At 35.5% G+C, this 24,599-nt stretch overlaps 1 protein-coding gene and 1 pseudogene across 7 annotated transcripts in view; one reads left to right on the forward strand and one right to left on the reverse strand.

Annotated features, from left to right (window-relative positions):
• Positions 1–24,599, forward strand: part of HS2ST1 (heparan sulfate 2-O-sulfotransferase 1) — a 168,275-nt gene that overhangs the window by 95,234 nt on the left and 48,442 nt on the right. The window contains exon 1 of one of the 7 annotated variants that reach the window (XM_042997759.1): positions 22,635–22,694. The exons of the other annotated variants lie outside the window; for them this stretch is intronic. The gene's annotated coding sequence lies outside the window, so the exon portion shown is untranslated. Of the gene's footprint in view, positions 1–22,634; positions 22,695–24,599 lie in introns of those variants that run through there. 7 annotated transcript variants of the gene reach the window in all.
• LOC102962223 lies at positions 22,518–22,859 on the reverse strand (annotated as a pseudogene).

Below are 24,599 nucleotides of genomic sequence, written 5' to 3' on the forward strand. Positions count from 1 at the left end.
TCTTTTTTGGTCATGCTACTGCAACATAATCCATTGTAGAGAAACTAAGGGATGAAGAGCCATTGAAGAAATTGGAGAAGGAGGGGAATAGTACAAAGGGCAGGTATGTTAAATTTTTAATATTTGAAGAGCTGTCATCAGGAGGCATTATTTAAGTTCTGTTTTTTTTCAAAGGACAAAAGTAGGACTATAATGGATATGGAAGATACAGGGAGACAAATTTCAGCCTAATGCAAGAGCTAGCTAACAGCTATTAACAATGGAGAGAGCGTTGTTATAAAGCCTTTTGGTAGCAATTGTTTGTATAAAGATTCCTGTCAGGATTAATGGTGAAATGGAGAGATTTGTAGTCCTTTTTTAGAACCAAGCATATCTGGGTTTGAATGCCTTGCCACTTAGGAACTATTGTGACCTTGAGTAAGAAACTTAATAGCTTTTAAAATTTCCTTAACTACAAGACAAGTATAATAAAATGTATCTCATGGGATTGCTGTAAGGATTAAGAAAGGATAAGGTACCCAATACCATGTTGTATATTATGCCCTCAATAAATGGTGACTGTTGCCATTGAAATAGAAATGCTTTTGGATACAAGGTAGTACAAGATACTATTTGGTTTCTAGGGTCCATTCTAAAACTGATATTTTTGTAAGTTTTATGTTACTGCTTTAAGTATACACTTCTATATGCTTGTGATTGAATTATCATAGCAAAAATCTAATTTGGAACTGGGAGAATTTAGTAAATGCCTCTGGGTATAGTGTGTGAGCCAGGGAGAGGGGCAGAGTGAGAGGGAAAGAAAGAGAGAGAGACAGAGAGAAAGAATATCTTTTTTTTTTTTAAGTTTATTTATTTATTTTGAGAGAAAGAGAGAGTGAGAACATGTGCAGGGGAGGGGGAGGTAGGGGTAGGTGGCGGGGGGGGGGGCGGGGAGAGAATCCCAAGCAGGCTCCCCACTGTCAGCACATAGTCTGATACAGGACTTGAACTCTCGAACCATGATATGATGACTGAAGCCAAAATCAAGAGTCGGATGCTTAACCAACTGAACCACTCAGGTGCCCAGAGAGAGAGAGAGAGAGAAAGAGAGAAAGAGAAAGAGAATGAATCTTAAGTAGGCTCCTTGCTCAGAGTAGAGCCTGGTGCAGGGCCCATCCCATGACCCTAGGATAATGACCAGAGGCAAAATGAGGAGGTGGCTGTTCAACTGAGCCACCCAGGCGCCCCCAAAAGGTGGTGTTTTGTAATACAAACCACAGGAGTAAAGTTCAGTAACTAATGGGGATGAAACGTTACAGATCCTCAACTGAGAAGAAGGGAAATTTTTTTTTTTGTTACCAGAATGGGACAGAAGTTTTTACAATATTAAGTAATACTGCCTTATGTTATTTTTGGATATTTTCTGGCATTAACTCCCTCCTACTTCAAAGATTCCTTTGAAGGGCCAAACAATACAGGATAACACTAGAGAATGACTACTTAAGTAGACCGTTCAGATATCTCTACCAGTCAAATGATTTTCATGTCGGGAGAACTCCAGATTGAAACTCCCAACTGAGATAAATCTGAGCAGTGATTTCTAAATAGTGTACCAGGTAATCTCTGAGTCTTACAAATAAATGTGCCTCAATGCCAGCTCTGAGAGCCAGGGTAGAAGCCTGTTGGGCTTCAAATCACCCTTCAAATCAGAGCACTGCCACATTTTTCTGTTTTTATTTGGTTATTTGGTTATCTATTTGGTATTTATTTGGTTATTTGGTTATTTATTTGGTATTTGGTTATTTATTTGGTATTTATTTGGTTATTTATTTGCAAAATACTTTACTAGGGGAAGAAAATAATTCTACTGTCTTAAAAAATAATTTGGATAACTGTTGAAGAGCTTTCCCACAAATAACACCATATTTCCTTTATGGTGGGTATACTCTGTTTAGGGAATTTTTCTAAAGAGATTTTGCTCTCTATTCTTCCACATGAAACTGACATTATTTTGTTTACCACCCTTTAAGTAAATGGAAAGATTTATAAAGCGAATTAAAACTTCCCAGTTTGGAAATTTTAACAGTGGGATTGGATACACACATACACACACACACACACACACACACACACACACACACATTTGCAGTCTAATTTTGGGAGATGGCAACGTATTTTAAAGGATTTCCTAAAAAGCATATACTCTATTTGAGTGGAAGATCCTATGGACTAAGATACTGTTGTTCTTTACCAAGAGCTAAAGGTAATAATGGCCCATCATTTTTACACTCAATGGTTGAAAAGGATTATATGGGAAAAAAAAAAAAAAAAACTACTGTAAAAATAGGAAAGCTGATTATTTCTGAAATATAGTGCCACTATTCTTTTGTTATTTTTCTATTAAAAAGTAAGTTTCTACTAAAAAGTACAGTTTTTTTTTTTTTAACCTCTACTGAAATCAGAGGCTCTTTTATACAAAGGTAACAAAACAAAATTTGCTCTAGTGTTCTATTCCTGGTTAAAATAACTGGATATATGGGGAACAGTTGGTTAAACATCCTACTCAGGATTTCAGCTCAGGCATTATTTCGCAGTTCGTGAGTTCAAGCCCTGCATCAGGCTCTGTGCTGACAGCATGGAGAGCCTGCTTGGAGTTTTCTCTCTTCTCTCTCTCTGTCCCTTCCCCACTCATGCTCTCTCTCTCAAAATAAATAAATAAACTTAAAAAAAAAAAAGAACTGGGCATCTTCAGTTTGGACATCAGAAACAAACGTACCCAAGTGTTTTCTTTTAGATTAAATTCATTGTGGTGGGAGAGGGGCTGGTGCAAAGGGTATTTGGTTGTTTTTGTATTTTGTTTTGATCGTGATAGGATGAGGATGATGATGGTTGAGAGAAGTCAATCAAAAACAGTGATTGTGAAAAATAAAGTATCTAAGTAGTCCTTACCCAGATTTCCAACTTTGAGGTTGTTCTATAACTTCCTTAACATTTAATTTGACTACAGGTGACAATGTTGTTTACATCTCAAGTTCATACCTATCCCTAGGCCATCTCAACTCTTGAGTCTCTAGGGCCCCTGTATACAGAGTTAATATGGGCACATGTTGATTTAAAGTTTTCATTTGGGGTTTTTGAGAACTCTTACTGCAAGCCATGCTTCTTTTTTGCCATGCTAGCCTCAAAGAATGTTTTCCTTTTGTCACTGCATTGTTCTGTGACATTTGGTATCTCCTTATTTCTAGCGTTGTCAAATTTTAAACTAGTTTTCTAGATCTCCCAGAATTTTATCCCATTCTTTATATCCCTTGAATTTTCTACTGTATTCCAAGTTTCATTGGATCTAAAGAAGTCTCTGCCTAATTCCATTAACATGCTGTATTCATTGCCACCTCTATGCTTTCAGTAATGTTATTCTTCTCTGATGGAATACTGTACTGTGCGCTGAATTGTACCCCTCCAGAATTCATATTTTGTAGCCCTAACCCCCAGTGTGATTGTATTTAGAGATGGGGCCTTTGGGAGATGATTAGTTTTATTTTACAATATTAAAAAATACTTCCTTACATTATTTCTGGATATTTTTTTGGCATTAACTCCCTCATGAGAAGATTTAGTGCCCTTTTAAAAAGAAGAAGAGACACCAGAGAACTCTTTCCACCAGCAAAAAGATGGCCATCTTTAAGTCAGAAAAAGAGCTCTCACCAGGAACCAAATCAGCGGCACCTTGAACTTGGACTTCCCAGCCTCCAGAATCATAAGAAATAAATGTATATTGTTAAAGCCATTGAGTCTGTGTTATTCTGTTATAGCAGCTCCAGCAGACTAATACACCGTGCTTCATTGCTTTCCTCCATCTTGAAATTCTACCCATTTTCCGAAGCCCAGGTCAGATCCCATCTCGTGTACAAAACAATCCTAGGTCTCATTTGTCCCCCTTTCTTCTGAAATGTATAGCTTTTACTACCTGAACCACACAGTTGAATACTTGTTATAAGGTTACATGCTATCTTATATTCTTCTTTAATTTTTCCATGTAGCCTCATTAAAATGAGATAGCTCTCTGTATATTAGAGGCTAAAATAAAAAGGAGAGGCACCCAGTTCATCTAGGGCAGGGCACTTAGGGATAGTGGCTAGAAGATTTATCCAGATCAGGAAGCTGAAGCTCCAAAAGGTGAAGAAACATTTTCATATGACACATACAAATGGGTAAAGACCAGGTTTAAATGTATTGGTCTTATAAGTAGAATTGAGTTTCACTTATAACATATATACTGCTTCTTGGTTTCATGCCCCAGAAGAAAAGTAGTTCAGTAAAAATGAAAAAAAAAAAAAAAAAGAAAAATCAATGTATAGTTTTATTTTCAAATGCAGGGGAAACAAAGCACTCCAGCAGGTACAAGTGTAAGTTCTAGCTTGCTCCCATCTATGCTTTCTCTGGTTTATAGGCGTTATAGAAAGAGTTACAAAGCCCTGGGCTCCTTATTGAAAACATCCTCATTGCTGGCCAGGAGAAGCTGGCTGACTGTTTTCACACTGAGCGTTAAATCAGGAGAGAAAGGTATAAAAGTCCATTTGCCTTTGATGCTAATAGGATCTTTTCAAATTAGAAAAAAACATGTACACTTGACATTAAAACAAGTTAATTTGTTAATAGCTTGCTGCTCGAGAATTGATGTCAGTATTTTGAAGAAAAGCACAGATTATTTAATTTAGTAATGTCCCCTTTTGCATTTATCTCAGGTAACAGAAATTTATTTGTATCTTAAGGAAGACAACCCAAATTTAACTTAAATTTAGATAACCTAGGGGCCCCTGGGTGGCTCAGTCGGTTAAGCTTCCGACTTCAGCTCAAGTCATGATCTCGTGGTTTGTGAGTTCAAGCCCTGCCTCAGGCTCTGTGCTGACAGCTCGGAGCCTGGAGCCTGCTTCGAATTCTGTGTCTCCCTCTCTCTCTACTCCTCCCCGACTCATGCTCTGTCTCTCTCTCTCTCCTTCAAAAATAAAAAACATTAAAAAACATTAAAAAAAAAATAGATAACCTAAATTTAACCGTATCATGCTTTCTTTATACTTTATTGTCCCTTATTTCAATAGATAGCAAAAATCTCACAAACGTTACCGTTTTTCCAATATCCTGAATATAAAATAGTGCTGTAATAATTGTAACCAATCTTATGTTCGGTGTGTAGTGAAAAGTTACTGCACTGAAAGCTGGTTATGTGATTCTCAGGTCTCATAAGCTGGGAATGAGTTGGTTCTCTTAGCCTCAGGGTTATCATGTGTAGAATGGGATGAGCCTAGATCAGCAAAAGTACTTATGCCCCAGGCTCAGCCAGTACTGATTAAATCAGAATCTCTGCAACAGGGCCCAGATGTTCCTGTTTTCTGGCACTTCCCGGTTGATTCTCTTGTGGAGCCAGAAGTGAGAACCACTGCACTAGATCATCTGTAAGACAGTGCACCTCAAGAGTGTGGTCCATGGGTTGCTTGCCTGCCGGTCTACAAATGTTTATTACCAGTCCGTGAGGACATGTGGTGCTAGTGCCAGAATGTAAATCAGCTAAAGCACTAGTGCACCATTGAATTAGGCTGGAAAAAAAATTTTTTTTGGTGTTGGTAGCCAGCGTTTGTTGATTAGAAAGGAGCGAATTTAATTTACACTCAGGCACAGGGTCCTCATCTGCTCTCAAATGAGCACTTTGAGTAGGACTTCTCGAAGATCTTTCCTAGTTTGTAAACTGTGACCGAATATTCACTATACAGTCATTTAAGATTTGCTGATTTAAAGCACTATTGCAATATTAATTAAAATAATAACAAAAAGAACGTTGTTTAGATAATGAAAATGGCAGAGTTTGAAAAGTTAAAAATATGGAGTGACAGTTAAAAAAAATGTTTTTAATGTTTATTCTTAGAGCATGATCGAGGGAGGGGCGGAGAGAGCAGGAGACACAGAATCTGAAGCAGGCTCCAGGCTCTGAGCTGTCAGCACAGAGCCAGACACAGAGCTCGATCCTACGAACCATGAGATCGTGATCTTAGCTGAAGTTGGATGCTCAACCGACAGAGCCACCCAGGTGCCCCTTGAGTGACAGTTTTTTAAAGGACAAATGAAAAAGTGCAGGTGTTAGTCCTCTAAAATGGAAAATGTTCCACCCTGCTACCATGATACTATAATTCTAATATTTTATGGCATAATTTATTGCTTCAGTGTACCATTCTTTCTTCATTGTCACAAGAGAGAATTGAATTACACATGGTTAATTATTAAAAATGATTGCAGGTCAGTTTTAAAATGTAAAAACTTCTGTGATCTATTGACTAGGACTCCAATGATGATAGCTGAAGAAAATTAAGAACATAGTTGTTCTTAAGTGTCTCAGTTAATCAATAAACATCATTGTGCAAATAGCTCATACCAAAAGGATTGCTCATGAGTGGACTGAGAATACCAGACTCATGAGAACATTTTTGACTATCACAGAAAAACTAAAATTGACTGGATGATGTGCAACTGAAATGTATAAACTTCTCTATATTTGAAGAAGATATTAGTACTATGAACAGTATTGGAGGAAAATTCATCTATTTTGGAGTAACTGGTGTGTCAGTTCTCTTTCCTAATTCTGCATAAATTCTAAAGGTCAAAAATGGAGCTGAATATTAAAATGCTAATTTAATTAAAGCTCTAATTTGAACCACTAACTTTTAAGACAGAATTAAGGTCCTCTCTCTTTCTGTTATTGATATATTTGAGACTTTATTTTATTATTTTGATTCACTTATAGATGTTTATAGGAAATTATTTGCTTTATCTCAGAGCAAATATTGTAGATGATTCTAGATTGGTTAGGATAGCTCTTTACTATCAGGGGTTAATTCCCAAAGTAGTCAGAATTCTCATTATTTATGGTCTTGCTTACTATTTATTCTGAGTTCTCAGTTTGAATAAAAATGCATTTTCTATGGGGCGCCTGTGTGACTTAGTTGGTTGAGCATCCGACTTCGGTTTAGGTCATGATCTCACAGTTCCTTAATTTGAGCCCTGCATGCATTAGGCTCTCTGCTGTCAGCACGGATCATGCTTTGGATCCTCTGTCCCCCACTGTGCATCTCACCCACTTGTGTGCACGGTCTCAAAAATAAATAAACATGAACAAAAAGATTTTAAAAATGCATTTTCCTTTTCTTTTTATTGCTGTTTCCTCCCTCCCCCAGTTATTTTGATAATGAAGGTAGTCCCAACAACAGATATTCTTGGCCTAAAAAGCTATGAAATGTATATATTGGAAGACCAGTGTAATTAAAAGTTTTGAATAGGCTCCAGATTAACTCCCACAGATTGTATGGATGAACAGCTGGTTCCATTTGACCATCTGTGATTACTGCCCTTTATAAAAATAATTTTCTCCCTTTCATCTAACTCATTCCCAGTCTTTGGTTTTCCTAATCCATTTAGTGTGTTGTAAACCCAATCTTCTAATTATGATGAGCCTCTAGATTGAAAAATAATAATGATAAATGCCATTGTTTAAAAGTTTTAATCAGTTATGAAAGCTGAGATTATATATATTTGTGAATCATTTTCAAGAGACATAACTAGAATAGTAAAATAAGTCCCTGTATACTTATCACCAAGATACAGTAATATGAACTCACATACAATCTTATTTCATTTATGCCTCCCTCTGTAGCATATCTCAGACATTGTTATCATTTTATTCATAAATATTCCTCAAGGGGATTATTGGCATATATTTGGCAAACTAGAATGAATCAACTACAAGAACTCCTTTGGCTGTTCAGAGATAATCAGTAATGAAGAATCTTTCCTAGAGAGGAATATGAATTTTCTGCTAGAGTTAAATGGCTGACTCCTATGGTAAACTACATTACTAAGACTCTGCAGTATGAATATGAAGTGCTCTTATATACTCGTTGCCATTTTGTCAGTTTTCTGATTGTTTTTTTAGTTTTGTTTCTTTTTTCTCCTCTTGTTTCTTCTCTTCCATTGAGATTTGGTGTTATGTTTATATGGTTTTTCCTTTATTTTTTGTGTATCTATTATAGGTGTTTGATTTATGGTTACCAAGAGGTTCATATATAACATCTTATGTATATAGCAGTCTATTTTAAGTTAGTAGTCTTTTAAGTTCAAGTGCATTTTCAAAGCATTACATTTTTATTCCCCTCCCCCTACAGTTTGTTTGTGATGTCCTATTTTATATCTTTTTATTTTCTGTATCCTTGACTAATTATTGTAGATCTAGATATTTTTACTACTTTTGTCTTTAAACCTTCATACTAGCTATATAGGTCCTTGGTCTTTACTATATGCTTACCTTTGTCAGTGAGATATTTTTTTTCATAATTTTCTTATTGTTATTTATGGTCTCCCTCTCCTCCCCCCCATTTAAAGAAGTCCCTTTAACATTTCTTGTAAGGTGTGCCTTGGGTGGCCCATTCAGTTGAGCATCAGACTCTTGATTTTGACTCAGGTCATGATCCCAGCTGGGGAACGAGCCCCACGATAGGCTCAGCACTGAGCATGGAGCCTACTTAGGATTCTCTCTTTTCATCTCCCTCTGCCCTCCCCTGCTTATGTTTTCTCTCTCTCTCTAAAATAAAAAAAAAAAATTTTAAATTTAAAAAATAAAAACATTTGTTGTAAGGCTGATTTAATATTGATGAACTTTTTTAGCTTTTGCTTGTCTGGAAAACCTGTCTCTCCTTGGATTCCAAGTGATAACTTTGATGGGTCAGATATTCTTGGTTGATGTTTTTCTTTCAGCATTTTGAATATATTTTGCCACTTCCTTCTGACCTGTGAAGTTTCTGGTGAAAGATAAGCTGATAGCCTTATGGGGATTTCATTGTTCCTAACTAGCTGTTTTTCTCTTGCTGCTTTTACAGGGGAAGTAGTTCTTAATCTTGATTAAATCTAAAAAATGAGTAGACTACTACCTACCTTTTAATTTGTTTCCAAGTGTTAAAAATGGGATTTTTTGTAAGTGGCTCAATGAGATACCAGTGAAGACGGTCATAGTAAGTTATTATTCCATGACAAATTGTGAACTCTTTGAGATTGGAAATGTTAGTATTACAGGAAATAGCCAATATATATTGTACACTTGGAAAATCATTATCCTAGAGCAGTTAGGGTTTGTGTTTTTTGTTTTTTGGTTGTTTTTTCTTTCATTTTCTGTGACATAGGGACTCCAAGGTAACTATTATGTATGGTTTTCCCGGATGCTAAAGGGAAGAAAATAAATTAATAATGGATTGATCATTTTATTCTTCAAGCAATTGTTATTCTTTTCATTATGGGATTTTAAATTCACTAAAATTGTCCTCAAGTTGTAAATGTGTTAGTAAGTGACCACTTAATGAACTATATTTTCAAAAATGCAGTTATAGTCTATCAGGCTAGTAGAGTGAGGCTCCAAGAAATCAAAATCTTTTACAAGAATCTTGAACTTTCAAATACGTTACAAATTTTATCAGTTTTACCGAGAATTTATAGTAAGCTTTTCCTTTTAAAAGATTATTTAAAATTGGATCAAAGAATTAGTGTCAGTAATCTTTATAAAATTAAAGAGATAAAAATACCTATTGTGGTAGGTTGAATAATAGTCCCCCAGAACCTTGTGAATATGTTACTTTACATGACAAAAGAGACTTTCAGGCATGATTAAGCATTTTGAGATGGGGAGATCATCCTGGATTATCTAGGTAATCTCAGTGTAATTCCCAGGGTCCTTACAAGAAGGAGACAGGAGTGTCAGAGTCAGAAAAAGAGGTGAGAAGATAGAATCAGGGGTCATAATGAGATACTTAAAGAAGCTATGATGCTAGCTTGGAAGGTAGGGGTAGAGGCCATGAGCCAAGATATGAATAGAGAGAGCCCTTAGAAGCTTAGAAGAAGCTTCTATGGAGTGGACTTTACCCTAGAGCCTCTAGAAGGAAAGCAGCCTTGATAAAACCTTGATTTTAGGACTTCTCATGTTTCCGTTCCTGAGCCACAAAGTTTGTGGTAATTTATTACAGCAGCAATAGGAAACTAATATACCCATGAATAATTTTTAATAGTGGCATTGACCTGTTCATATTATAAGCATTACTTCTAAACATTTTTTTAAATATTTTTTTTTCTTGAAAAACTTATCTCCTTTAGGATTCAGAGTGTTCATGTACTCAGATAAATAAGGGAGCTCTTGTTGCAAGTTACTTTTTTCTCTTAGAGATATCACATGGTTGAGTTCCATGGCCCAGATTTTCTGATGTTCGTACATGCCTGTTAAAGGAGGATATTGTCATGATAATTTGGCAAGCATTTTCTCTACTTGGTTTTCCACTTGTAGTGTGGATTATATTGATCATTTTTTATGCATCTACTATATAATCCTCATTGATATGGATACTTCATATATGTGTGTGTGTGTGTGTGTGTGTATATACATATATATATACACATACATACATATATATATATTACAAGTTTCACAATAAGTTTGTAAGTTTGACATTATATATTTTACAAGTGAGGATCTTGAGTGTGATCCATGACTAATTAGTTTGAAATGAGTTAATGTTTGTTCTGTAAATCTTTTCTCCCAGAAGGATTTAAAATTCTGTACTGTTGTTTAGGAAGTAATACAAGTTGTTGAGGAAAGTGAATATCTTGTTTTTGGCACCATTGATTTAATTGGGAAAATAAGAAATACCATTCATGGCATAGTTGGAATTTGAGATAGGCTTTGAAGGATGAGTAGGTTTTTGACAGCAGTTGGAGGGAGTATATTCCAAGTGGAATGAATATTGAGCAAAGGCTCAAAGATATGAAAGCATGGACTAGGTTATGGGGGCATAACAGTTTGGCTAGAAGATTTGTTTAGGGAAAGAGTGGAAGAGAATACTGAAATGAAGTGAAAAAGTGCTTAAGAATTTCCATTTTTGTAGATTTTATTTTTAATTAAATTGATGAATTAACTGTAAAATTAATCAGACTAATATCAAGACTAGAATATCTAGATTGCATGCTCTCTGAAGACAGATCTAATTTGCTAAATGAATGAGTGAATGAGTGAATACTGACCTGTAGTTTTCAAGGAAAACCTTGGTTATGTGCAGTATGTGTGTTTTAAACCACAGGGGGGGTATGTAATTCTTGAGGGATTTTCATCAGAATGGTTAAATTGAAAGGTTTTGATTTTAAAAGGGTGAGTTCCATTTATCTGGAAAATTCACTTGTATATGTCACATCATTTCCCAACAGTATTTGTTAAATGACATATTATATATTTTGGTAATTGAAGTGTTTTTTTTTCCCTCTTCTAATGAAATTAATAATAAAAATTCATTTATTTCTTTGATTATCTAATTTATCACATTCACGGATACTGACATTTTCTTTATCTGCTCCCAACTTTTGCTTTTTTGTCATTTGAATGTGCTCATCTTCTGGGAAAAGAGGTACCTGAATGTTTACTAATTAAATAATACTTTGAATAGTGACTATCTTGGTGATAGTTTGCTTTTGCTTCAAAAGTGAAAAATGTCTCCCTGTGATATGAGACAGCTATTGAAGGTTGCTAAGGTGATTTGCAAGTTGGATAACTATTGTAATTGTTCAACATATCTTGCTGTTGAAAAGCACAAGTTAAAATGTTTTCTAGTCCTTCTATTGTCCTGCATGTTTGTAATTGTAAAATAAAATTCTCTGGCTTAATAAATCCGTACATAAGTTGTACTGAATATTTTTCTTTGGGGGCACCTGGGCGGCTCATTGGTTAAGCTTCCAACTCGTGATTTCGGCTTAGGTCATGATCTAATGGTCATGGGATTGAGCCCCATGTTGGACTCCAAGCTGGACGTGGAATCTGCTTAAGATTGTCTCTCTTCCTTTCCATCTGCTTCTCTCTCCTGCTCTCACTCTCTCACGCACATGAGCTCTCTCTCTTGCTCTCAAAAAAATTTTTTTTCTTTTAAAAACACATTTTAGAAATTAAGAGAATACAGAAAAGCATAAATAAATCACTCCTATTCTATCAGAATTATGAAATATTAACATGTTGGCATACTTACTTCCAGACATTTAGCCACTGCAACATTTTTTAAATTACAGAAATTATTTCTTAAATATATAAATTTCAAATAAAGCTAACACTCCCTTTGATGACCATCTCTAATTCTGATACCCGTCTCTCTTTTAGAAGCGATTATATATTGGATGTGTATTTATCTACTATTTTTCTGGTAAACAGTTTTACTCACATGTATATAACCAGAGAAAAAATATTTTTTATTTGCAGAGATGTTTAACATACTGTATGTGTCATTCTGTATACAGCTTGCATTTTCACCCAATAATCTTTTTTTTTTTTTTTTTTTTTTTTTTTTTGGCAATTTTAAGCAGTTCAGCTGTCGACATAATTATTCGTTTCTTTGTACACATGAGCAAATACTTTTCTAGTAGGTGCCTAGAAACAAAATTGCTTGGCACAGGGTACACATCTTTATATTGCCAAATTGCCCTCAGAGTGATTGTACCAGCTTGTACTACTCACAACATATTGTGTTTGTATGTGTATAATTTTTATTAAAAGTGAGATTCTGCTGTCTATATATTTTTGTGGCCTCTTTTCTCATTTAACATTTTATTGGGAGCTTGTTTCTTGGTCAGTGTTCAGTTCATGTAGTACAATTTGATTCTGGTTGCTTTTACAAGAGAAGGATGACAATGAATAGCTTTGTAGAATTAGTGATCAATATACTTTATTTTAACCAGTGGTGTTTTAGTTATAAATAGACATACACTTTACTGCGCCTGGGTGGCTCAGTTGGTTAAGGGTCTGACTCTTGATCTCAGCTCAGGTCTTGATCTCTGGGCTGTGAGTTTAAGTCCTGCATTGGGCTCCCTGCTGGGTGTGGAGCCTACTTAAAAAGAAAAAAAAGTTATCAAATTATGTTTGGTTAGGTCAGGATCATTTGTATGATTTGGGTGGCTTTGATCTGCTTTGTGACAGTATGCTGTGCTGTTAACACCCAGCAATTACCTCAAAATGAGTCTTTTATTACTAAGGAAAATAGTGAAATGCATTGAAAGTACAGATGTGTATATCAATCACTACCACTGAAATAATTATTTTAAGCACATAATATAATTAACAGTACATGCATTTTATTTTGGGTTTGGGGGTGCCATCTTGGAAACTTATTACACGTGTAAGTAATTAAACTACTCTTGTATATTTTAACATTGACTTTTAAGGTTACTGTCATGAAAAAATGTTAAATTCAATATCAAAGGAAAACATAAGTTCAATAAAATTAATTGACGTTTATAAAACGAAAGCTAAAAATATTATATGTGATAGATGTTATGGAAAGTCCAGTAAAAATTATGGAGACCATAGAGATATAATCCAGCCCCAATCCTCCATTTTATAGATAAGAGAAAAAAATTTATTGAAGGGTTGTGTCAGCCAAACCTGTTGAAAAGAGGGTTTCGGGGCACTGGGGTGGCTCAGTTGGTTGAGCGTCCAACTTTGGTTCAGGTCACGATCTTGCAATTCATGAGTTCGAGCCCCACCTTGGGCTCACTGCTGTCAGCCTGTCAGCACAGAGCCAGCTTCAGATCTTGTGTCTCCCTCTCTCTGCCTCTCCCCCAGTTGCGCTCGCCCAAAAATAAATATTTAAAAGAAAAAAGAGTTTCTATACCTAAAGCCTTTAGCATTCTTACTATTGTTCTTAAGGATCTGAAAAAATCCATAACTTGATGTATGTACCAGATTATACCAAAATATTTTTATTATGACTAAAGAATAGAAACCAGCTAAATGCCCATCAGTAGGACTGATTGAATAAATTATGGTACATGTACGTAGTGGAGTGCTGTGCCACTTTAAAAAGAAAAAAAAAAGGAACAAGGAAGTTCTTTATGTTTTGATATGGAAAAATTTTAAAAGAAATAAAGGCAAGGTAAAGTATATGTTATCTTAATATTTGAGTCAAAAAGGTATTTATTAGTTTTTGCTCATATTTACATAAAACGATCTCTGAAGGTGTAACTAATACCTTCAGTAATATGGTTACATATTGTGAAGAATGAAAATTGGGCAGATGGAACAGGACCTCTTGAGACTTTTTGTTGCACAAAAAGTATTTAAAAATACTTCTTAATATTTGAACCACTTGAATATATTGCTTTTTTTCCTCTCAAGGTAATCTATAATTTTAATAAAATACCTGTTGTGTACAATTGTAAATAGTTTTTAAATTTTCAATGGAAAAAGTAAATTGGCAAAAATAATCATGAGCCTTTTTTTTTTTAACCCTCATAACAAATTTTGGGGGGTACAGTACATTATTAACTATTAAGCATAATTGTTGTACGCCTGATCGCTAGAACTTTTTTTATCTTACGTAACTGAAACTGTATACGCACTGAACAACAACAGCCCATTTTGCCATCTCTCAGCCCCTGGCAGCCACCATTCTACTTTCTGTTTCTGTCAGTTTGACTACTTTAGATACTTGGAATAAGTGGAATCATACAGTATTTGCCCTCTCTGGCTGGTTCATTTCATTTAGCATAACATCCCCCGAAGTCATCAATACTGTTGTGTACGACAGGATTTCATTTGTTTTTCAAGACTAAATGTTATTCCATTGTATGTATACACCAAGTTTTCTTTATTCATTCATTCACGGGTGGACATTTAGGTTGTTCTACTTCATGGCTGTTATGAATCATGCTGTAGTGAACATGTGAGCACAAAGAGCCTGATTTCAATTCTTTCGGATAAATACCCAGAAGTAGGATTGCTGGATCATCTGGGTACTTCTCTGTTTAATTTTCTAAGCAGCCTACATACTATTTTCCATTGTGGTTATACCATTCTACATTCCCACCAGTAGTGAACAAGGATTGCCGTTTCTCCACACTCTAATCAATACTTACTATTTTCTCTTTTTTTCTTTCTTCCTTTCATTCTTTCGTTATGTTCATCCTAACAAGTATGAGGTGATACTTCTTTGTTGTTGTTTGTTGTGATACTTCATTTGCATTTCTCTGATGGTGAGTGATTGCATCTTTTCCTGTACCTCTTGGTCCTTTGTATGTCTTTGGAGGAGTGTTTATTTAGTCCTTTGTCCATCTTTTAATTGGGCTTTTGTATTTTTGCTACTGAGTTAATAGGAGTTCCTTCAGATATATGGCTTGCAAATATTTTCTCCCATTCCATATGTTACTTTTTAATGTTGTTTCCTTTGCTGTGCAGAAGCTTTTTAGTTTGATGTAGTCTGAATTGTCTATTTTTGTTTTTGTTGCCTGTGCTTTTGATGTTGTAGCTAAGAAATCATTGCCAAGACCAATGTCATGAAGCTTTTTCCCTATGTGTTCTTTTAAGTCTTATAGTTTCAAGTCTTACATTTAAGTCTTTAATCTATTTTGAGTTGCAGTTGCTCTTTTTACAGCAGTTATTATTTTTAAAATAAAAATGAAAAGCCCATTTTCTTTTTATGCGTGCCTCCTTTTAATATTTTTGGAGAGATAGGCATTAGCTGTGTTAAATAGAGAAAAAGTGCTCTCTTGCATTGCCCACAAAACATGTCTAAACATATAAACCTTTTTCCTTCAAAACAGATTTTCTTGTGAAGAGAGCTTGTGTATCACTTAGTTCTTCTAAAGAACCAAGATGATAAATGTGTCATTCATTGGAGATGATGTGTTTCCATAGTCATCATTAAATAGATTATACTTGGCTGTATTTTATAATACTGTATTTATTATACATAATACTGTATGTATGTTAGGGAATATGTTCAATGAAATACTGTGTAAAAAGTATATGATTCATAGGAATTACCTTTCCGGACTTTTTTTTTTTTTTAAGTTTATTTATTTTGAGGGAGTGAGAGCGTGCATGCAAGAGCCTGGTAGCAGGAGGAGGAGGAGGAGGGGCAGAGAGCGAGGGGGAGAGAGAGAGAATCCCAAGTAGGCTCTGTCTGCACTTTCAGTGCAGGCTGACTGGGGCTCCAACTCATGAACCGTGAGATCATGACCAGAGTCAAAATCCAGAGTCTGACACTTAACCAACTTTTTTTTAAGCTTTACACCACATGAAAAAAATGAGTGCATCCTTACTAAAACCCAGCTCTTTTCATGGTGGCCATCTAAAATGAAAGTGGGGGCCTGGATGGGCTCAGTCGGTTAAGCATCCCACTCTTGGGTTTGAAAGCTCAGGTCATGATCTCGCTGTCGGTGAATTCTAGCCCCAGATGGGGCTCCACACTGACACCGTGGAGCTTGCTTGGGATTCTCTCTCTCCTCTCTCTGCCCCTTCCCTGCTTGCTCTCTTTGTCTCTCAAAATAAATAAATAAAACTTCAAAAAAAGAAATGCAAGTGAAGAGGAGCCATGTTCTTGTCTATTCTCCTTTCTTTTCACCTTTCAAGATGAAATTTTGCCTGTGGAAAGCCGCATATTTGTGTAAGGAGATGGATATAACAAATGTCTCCATACAGAAAACAGTTCTGTTCATTGTGCCTTCTAACTCAAAATATACTGCAAGGCAAAGATGTCATACTAGGGAGGATCTTCCTGGTAATTTAACACTATTTTGTATGGAGTAGGGCTGATGGGAAGGGGTAATAACCTAGATTTCTGGGTATAATGTAAGAAATTTTGTAACTTTGAGAGCTGTCAAACTTTTAAGATGAGCATTGTAAGGACTAGTCTTTAGTGTTACTTTATATGTGACTCTAAATTAAGGCTTTTAGCTTGAATCCTGTTATGAGACCAGGTAAACCTGTTTAAAGTGCCTTTTACTTTAACTGATTTAGCAATCAATAAAAAAATTTATTCAAATTTATTGTAGTAAAGCAAAACAACTACTGGATTTACTTTTTTTCTGTCTTAAACCGCTGATGGAGATTTGTTGTTTATTACATTCTTATGTAGTCAGAAGTGAAAATAAGTATTTTGTTGTTACAGTCCTGCCTTGTATCCTGCATGGTTAGTCTGTGCCCTGCTGTGAGTATGGTCATTTGGAACTAAAAAGATGTCTTTCCCATTCAAAAAGTGGATGTTTATGTTTTTATATACATGAAAATGCTTCTAAAATAGGACTTTACTAAAGGCATCATCTCTGATTCTCTATATCAGCGTTAGTATTTATCAACAAAAGTGTGTATGTAGCCACAAAACGCATGTATAGAAATATATAGTATTTTGTATCTTTCAGCTGAGTGACTATATTTGTGCCATAATATATTCTGTGAGAATAAATTTTCTGTGGGTTCCAGAAGTAATGTTTATTTTAGAAAATTTGGGAAATAACTGGAGAATACGCTAGTATTTTAAGCCTCAGAGCAGTTAAGTTTTGAAATTTATGTGGAACCATTGAAAGTTGAGCTTAGAACAAATATTTGCCAATCAATAGGCTAAAACACCTGGCAGGAGAAAAGTTTTATAGTATTGAATAATAGCATTATTCAGTCCCATAATTTTGAAATGTGTGTAACTTTTGTTATATGGAACTAGAAAATAAGAACATAAAGGCCATTAAATAAGCAGCAATTCTGGGCGGTACCCACATTTTTGGACATTACAGCTGTACTTGCTCTTAGCTTTCTAGTTGACACCATTAACTATTCCTGTCATCTTTATCATATGTTTTTTTTTATTGGTTCCCTAGAATGCAAACATAGGAAAGTGGCAGTTAAGACACCAGTCCTGAGATGTCAGAATTTATATATTGTCTTTACACATAAAGGAGGGTGTTTTGGAAACTCCTTTTGGAAACTCCACAGAGGTCATTGTTTTTTAATGTTCTTTGAAGTGGGAAGTGCTTCGCTAATGCCACAGGTTGTTATTTGAGTTAGCAGTGATTTTCTGGTTGTCTCAGGCTTTCAGAGAAGCTGCTTTTATAGATTTAAATAAGCTGAGGTAATAAATGAGAATAAAGGGGAGAAATAATAGGTCAGACCTTGTTTCTTTTTTTTTTTTTTTAATTTTTTTTTTTTTAATGTTTATTTATTTTTGAGATAGAGAGAGACAGAGCATGAACGGGGGAGGGTCAGAGAGAGGGAGACACAGAACCTGAAACAGGCTCCAGGCTCTGAGCTGTCAGCATAGAGCCCAACACGGGGCTCGAACTCACAGATTGTGAGATCATGACCTGAGCCGAAGTCGGCCGCTTAACCGACTGAGCCACCCAGGCGCCCCCAGACCTTGTTTCTTAAAGTAGCAGTTATCTATCGCCTAGGATGACACTTTTAGGAATCCAGTTTTTAGCCTTTCTTAATTCATACTGTCTTTACTATCTGATTTTCAATTCAAGAAGAGAAATGAATGGCTCTCTCTGTACCTTAGTACAGGTATACGTTAGTATGTACATGTGTGGCTTCTGTGATTTGAAAAGCCTGTGCCAAACGCGAGTCTTAGAAATGGCCATTTTTTTTCAGTGATAAGGGAAAAATAACATGTTTCTAAACGTGGGAAGAGGCCGATACAAAAGTGGTTATATGTTATGATTACTGTTTAATAAAACCATAGGAAAAAAAAAATAGTGAAGAAATGTTCCTGGATATTTACAAGGGTTATATTTGAATGAGGAACTTATATGTTATTTTCTTCATCTTTCTGGTTTTGTGAATCCATTTTTTTCAGGAGTGTATTAGTTTTTGCAATAGAAAAAGGTAAACTCAAAAAAGACACTAAATTATTCAATGGGATTAAACCCATATTTTGTTGTTTGATGCATGCAGGAATTGTACCTTAAATATTTTAATTCAAAATCTGTAATAAGTGCATTCATTCATGCACATATCAAAACTACAAAATAAATTTTTTTCTTTGACTATAAATCTGCTTGTGGGAGTTCCACATTATTTTTGTTTTATAAAGCACACTTACTATAATACTTAGTCTGTATTTTCCACTTTGGGCTTCTTTAATAAGTAACCAAAAAAAAAAAAAAACTTAATCCTTTGCAAAGCAAGCTAGATCTCCAGATTTTTTTCTCAAGTCTTTTGCAATTGTCTTGTCAATATCGGATTCAAGAGCAATTTTTACTTGGCCTTCCCACAGTATCCCATTTGATTTTCATGGAAGCAACAGCACTCTTAGTTTTTGCACTCATGTATCATTGATTTATACAATTAAAATATTAAATATAACGTGTTATAATCTAGTTTGGGAATGAACAGTTGACCGAATGGTGAACTTTATGTAACTAGCAGCTTTGTTCTTTGTTACTGTATAGTACAGTATGTATTCTTTTGGGGGGGAGTGGGGTTTGGCTTCTTTAACTTAGCACAATATTTGCAATTCATTCATGGTGTATTTGTCAATAGGTCTTTTCCTTTTTACTGAGTAGCAATCCATTGTATGGATATACCCCCAATTGTTTAGTAATTTATTTGATGAACATATTGATGTTTTCTGTTTGGCACTATTAAAAATAAAGGTGAACATTTGGTTACAAGACTTTGGGTATACATTTTTATTTTTCTTGGTTAAGTACGTAGGTATGGAGTGGCTGGGTTCTGTGGTCAAATGTAAGTTTGACTTTTTAAGAAACTCTCGAACTGTTTTCCAGGGTAGTTGTCCAATTTTACATTCCCACCAGCTGTTCAGGAGAACCATTTTCTCCACATTCTTGTGAAGACTTGGTATGGTCATTCTTTAATTTTAGCCATTTATATAAGTCATGTGTTATCTCCTTGTGCTTTTAATTTTCTTTTCCCTGATGAGTAGGAATTTTGAATATCTCTTCACATTCTTATCTTCTATCTGTATCTCCTTTGGGGAAGTGTCCAAATCTTGTCCGTTCAAAAAAAAAAAAAATGAGATTGGTTGTTTTCTCTACATACCAGATGCAGAGCTTTTGTTGGTTATATAATTTGCAAATATTACCTCCTCCTCTGTGGCTTTCCTTTTAATTTTTGTGTCTTTTGATTTCAGTGAAGTTGAATGTATTGATTTTTGCTTTTGTAGTTCTTGCTTATGATATATTTAAGAAATAATCCAAACCCAAAGTTACTAGGATTATATTTTTTATAGAAGTTTTATAATTTTAGTTCCTATGTTTAGGTCTATGTTCCATTTTGATTTTGTTTTTCTATGTAGTGTGAAGTGAGAATTCCACGTATTATGAAGTATGTTTTTAAACTTATGGCTATCCAATTGTTCCTGTATCATTTGTTGAAAAAGTGACCAGCTTTTCCATTGAACTGCCTTGCCAACTTTGTAAAAAATAAATTGATCATGTATGTGTGGTTGTATTTTTGGATTAACTGTTCTGTTTCTTTAATCTCGATGTCTGTCTTTACACCAATACCACAATGTCTTGATTACTGTAACTTGATAATAATTCTTGAGATAAATTACTATAAGTTCTCCAATTCTGATCTTTTAAAAAATTGTTTTAGCTATTCTAGAGCCTTTGCATTTCCATGTAAGTTTTATGATTGTGTTATAACTAATATTTATACCAAGATGCCCGCTAAGATTTTGATTATATATCTATATATAAATTCGAGAGAGAATTGACATCTTAATAATAGTCTTTCAACCATGAACCATGGTATCTCTCTATTTAGGTCTTATTTGATTTTCCTTAGCAATGTTTTATAATGTCTTACTATGTCTTATGTATCTTTTTGAAAATTTATTCATATTTTTATGGTATTTTACATGGTAGTTTTGAAAAATTTAATATGATTGTTATTAGTGTATAGAAATAAATCGTCATGTGTTACTGATTGTTGTATCCTGTAACCTTGCTAAACTCATTAATTCTCCTAGGTCTTTTGTAGATTCCTTAGGAATTTCTGCAGAGCAACTGTGCTTTCTGCAGCAAAAGGCAGTTTTACTTTTTGCTCTTTATGTGCCACTATTTCGTTTTCTTACCTTACCGCACTGGCTAGAGCCTCCAGGACAGTGTTTCATAAAAGTGGTGAGAATGGACACTCTTGCCTTACTACTAATCTTAGGGTAAAAACACCCAGTATTTCAATAATGATGTTAGCTATAGACTTTTCAAAGGTCTCCCTTTATCACTGAGGAAATTCTCTTCTATACCTTCTGTGCTGATTTGTTTTGATCACAAATGGATGTTGGATTTTGTCAAATGCTTTCCCTCCATGTGTTTTGTTGTTGTTGTTGTTGTTGTTGTTGTTTTACCGTTTATTTTTGAGAGACAGAGCAAGAGTTGGGGAAGAGCAGAGAAAGAGGGAGACATAGAATATGAAGCAGGCTACACACTTTGATCTGTCAGTACAGAGCCGGATGCAGGGCTTGAACTCACAGGCCCTGAGATCATGATGTGAGCTGAAGTTGGATGCTTAACTGACTGAGCCATCCAGGCGCCCCTCCCTTCATGTATTAAGATGATCATATGGTTTTTCTGTTTAGTTTGTTAATATGATGAATTACATTGACTTCCAAATGTTAAACCAACTTTGAATTCCCACATGGGTAGGATGATTATCCTTTTATGTATTGTACTCACTTAACTAAATGTTAATTTTTGCCTCTGTGTTTGTCTGGGATTTGTTCTATAGTGTTTTGGTGGGGGGGGATGGGGCATATAATCTTTATTGAGCTTATCCACTGGAGTGGAAATAATGCCTGTATAGAACCAAATGTTTGTTACTGTAACTTCTGCCTCACAATTAAAATCCAAACAGTTGTTTAAAAACAGTCAAGTCAAAAATGCACTACCTCAGTCAGAATCAATAGCTTAAAAAACATTTTTTTTTAATCGTTATTTATTTTTGAGGGAGGGAGAGAGAGAGAGAGAGACAGAGCACAAGCAGGGGAGGAACAAAGAGAGAGGGAGACACAGAATCCGAAGCAGGCTCCAGGCTCCAGGCTCCAAGCTGTCAGCACAGAGCCCAATGCGGGGCTCAAACTCATGAACAGTGAGATCATGAGCTGAGCCGAAGTCGGACACTCAACCAACTGAGCCACACAGGTGCCCCTCAATAGCTTTTTTTGAAGCCGCAGTTACACTTAAACATGGTTAAGACTTGAATGCAGAGATTTGGTTGGTTGGAAAGCTAATTAAACTTCCAGCTTGACCAAATGGAATTACAAGGCAGAATTGTGTTTTTCACAGAGATACAGTCCCCTGGAATCACCAACACCAGACAGCTGTTAAGAGTATTTAGAGGGGCGCCTGGGTGGCTCAGTCGGTTAAGCGGCCGACTTCGGCTCAGGTCACGATCTCGCGGTCCGTGAGTTCGAGCCCCGCGTCGGGCTCAGTGCTGACAGCTCAGAGCCTGAAGCCTGTTTCAGATTCTGTGTCTCCCTCTCTCTGACCCTCCCCCATTCATACTCTGTCTCTCTCCATCTCAAAAATAAATAAACATTAAAAAAAAAAAAAGAGTATTTAGAGTCTTGAGATAATAAGGAATCCATGCATCCTTTAAACAGTCTTCTGTTGTCATTTCTTCCCAGAGATTTGTGGATGTGTGGAATGACACCACCACTAGTAATTACAGCCTTGATAAGAGCGTCCAATTCTTAGTCTCCACAAACAGCAAGTTGCAAGTGAGGAGGTGTAATACACTTTACCTTCAATTCTTTTGATGTATTTCCTGTCAATTCAGGAACCTCTGCGGTGAGGTACAGTAAGATGGCTGTGCTGTGCACCAAGGCAGTCATGCCCACTCGTACAAGACTGGTGGTCCTGGATTACAGGTGTCCATGAATATGGCCCACTGGGAACTGCAAGCTGGCTTTCCACGAGTGGGAAACTGCCTTTGTCTTGGCCTTGGGAGCCTTCCCAGCCTTACCGCCTGCCATTTCAGATTTTGCTAAAGGTCATACAAGCAAGGCAGAGAAGGTACTAGTTAGCCTGTGAGATCCTGCCACCTAGCCCTTCATTGCACTGCCCTTCCAGCTCTGTAGTGTCTTGTAATATCTGTCTCTTTTTGGGTATCACAGTAACGTTGGCTTCACAGAATGAGTTGGGAAGTGTTTTCTCTCTTCAGTTTTCTTTAAGTTTGTGCTGAGTTGGTATTTTTCTTGACTGTTTGGTAGAATTTCCTAGTGAAGCAATCTGGGCCCATTGCTTTATCTTTGGGAAGATGTTTCTTTGTTTTGTGGGAAGGTTTTTAGTCTACAAATTTGACTTCCTTAGTAGATAAAAGGTTATTCAGTTATCTGTACTTGAGTGAGCTTTGTTAATTTTTGTTTACCAAGGAATTTGGCCATTTCTTTTAAGTTGTCTTGGCATAGAGTTGTTTATATGTAATATTCCTTTATATTCTATAGTGGCTTATTATTCCAGATATTGATAATTTTGTCTTTTCTTCTTTTGTCATATTAGTTTGGCTACAGATTTGTCAGTTTTTATTGATTTTTTTTTTTTGTATTTTCTCTTCTCTGTTTTGTTGATTTCTGCTTTTATTTACTCTTTCTAGTTTCTTAGGACAGAGCTTGTTCATTGATATTAGACCTTCCTTTAAAAAATTTTTTTTAGGTTTGTTTGTTTATTTATTTTGAGAGAGAGAGAGAGAGAGCACAAGTGATGGGGGGGGGGGCAGAGAGAGAGAGGGAGAGAGAGAATCTCAACCAGGCTCTGCACTGGCAATGCACAGCCCAGTATGGGACTCAATCCCATGAACTGTCAGATCATGACCTGAGCTAAAATCAAGAGTTGGATGCTTAACCACCCAGGCACCCCTGAACCTTCCTTCTTTTTTAATATGGTAAGTTTCCCTATAAGCATTGCTTTAGCTACATCTTAGAAATTTCAGTATATTTAAGTTTTATTAGGTTCAAAATGCTTTTCTAATTTCCTTTTTGGTGTTTTCTTGGATTACTTGAAGCTTGCTGTTTAGTTCAAATATTAGTGCACTTTTCTAATGTCTTTTCTGTTATTTTGTTAATTTAATTCCATTGTAGTCAGAGAACATACTTTGTATGATTTGAATTCCTTCAAATTTATCAAGCCTTGTTTTTAAGACAAAATATGGTCCATCTTATTAAAAGTTCCAGGTGTACTTGAAAAGAATGTGTATCTGCATTCTGGTTGGAGTGTTCTATAAATACCAGTTGGTCAGTTAGTTGATAGTATTGTTCAGGTTTTCTATGTCTTCACTGGTTTTCTATCTACTTGTGCTGTCCATTATTGAGAGCATAATGGTGAAATAACCAGTTGTACTTGTGGATTTGTCTAGTTTTTTTGTGAGTTTTTTATTTGTGTATTTTGAGACTTATAGATGCACAGGGTTTTAAGGTTGTTATGTCTGCATGATAAATTGACCCCTTTATTATAAATTATGGAATAACCTTTTTTCTCTAGCAGTATTCTTTCTTCTGAAATCCATGTTATTAATCTGATTACTCCAGCTTTATTTTGATTTATGTTTACATGATAAATGTTTTTTTTCCATCTTTTTTCTTTTAAGTTATTTGTTTCTTTTATTTAAGGTAGGTTGCTCGTAGGCAGGATATAGTTGAATCTTGCTTTTTTACCCAGTTTGACAATCTTTGCCTTTTCATTGTAGTTTATAAATTATTTGCTCTTAATATGCAAATAGCTTTCATAATTATAAATAAGGATTTATGAATTTGAATTATTTGGTAGATCCCATCAGG

This window comes from Panthera tigris, chromosome C1, assembly GCF_018350195.1.
Source record: "Panthera tigris isolate Pti1 chromosome C1, P.tigris_Pti1_mat1.1, whole genome shotgun sequence".
NCBI classification, from domain to species: domain Eukaryota; kingdom Metazoa; phylum Chordata; class Mammalia; order Carnivora; family Felidae; genus Panthera; species Panthera tigris.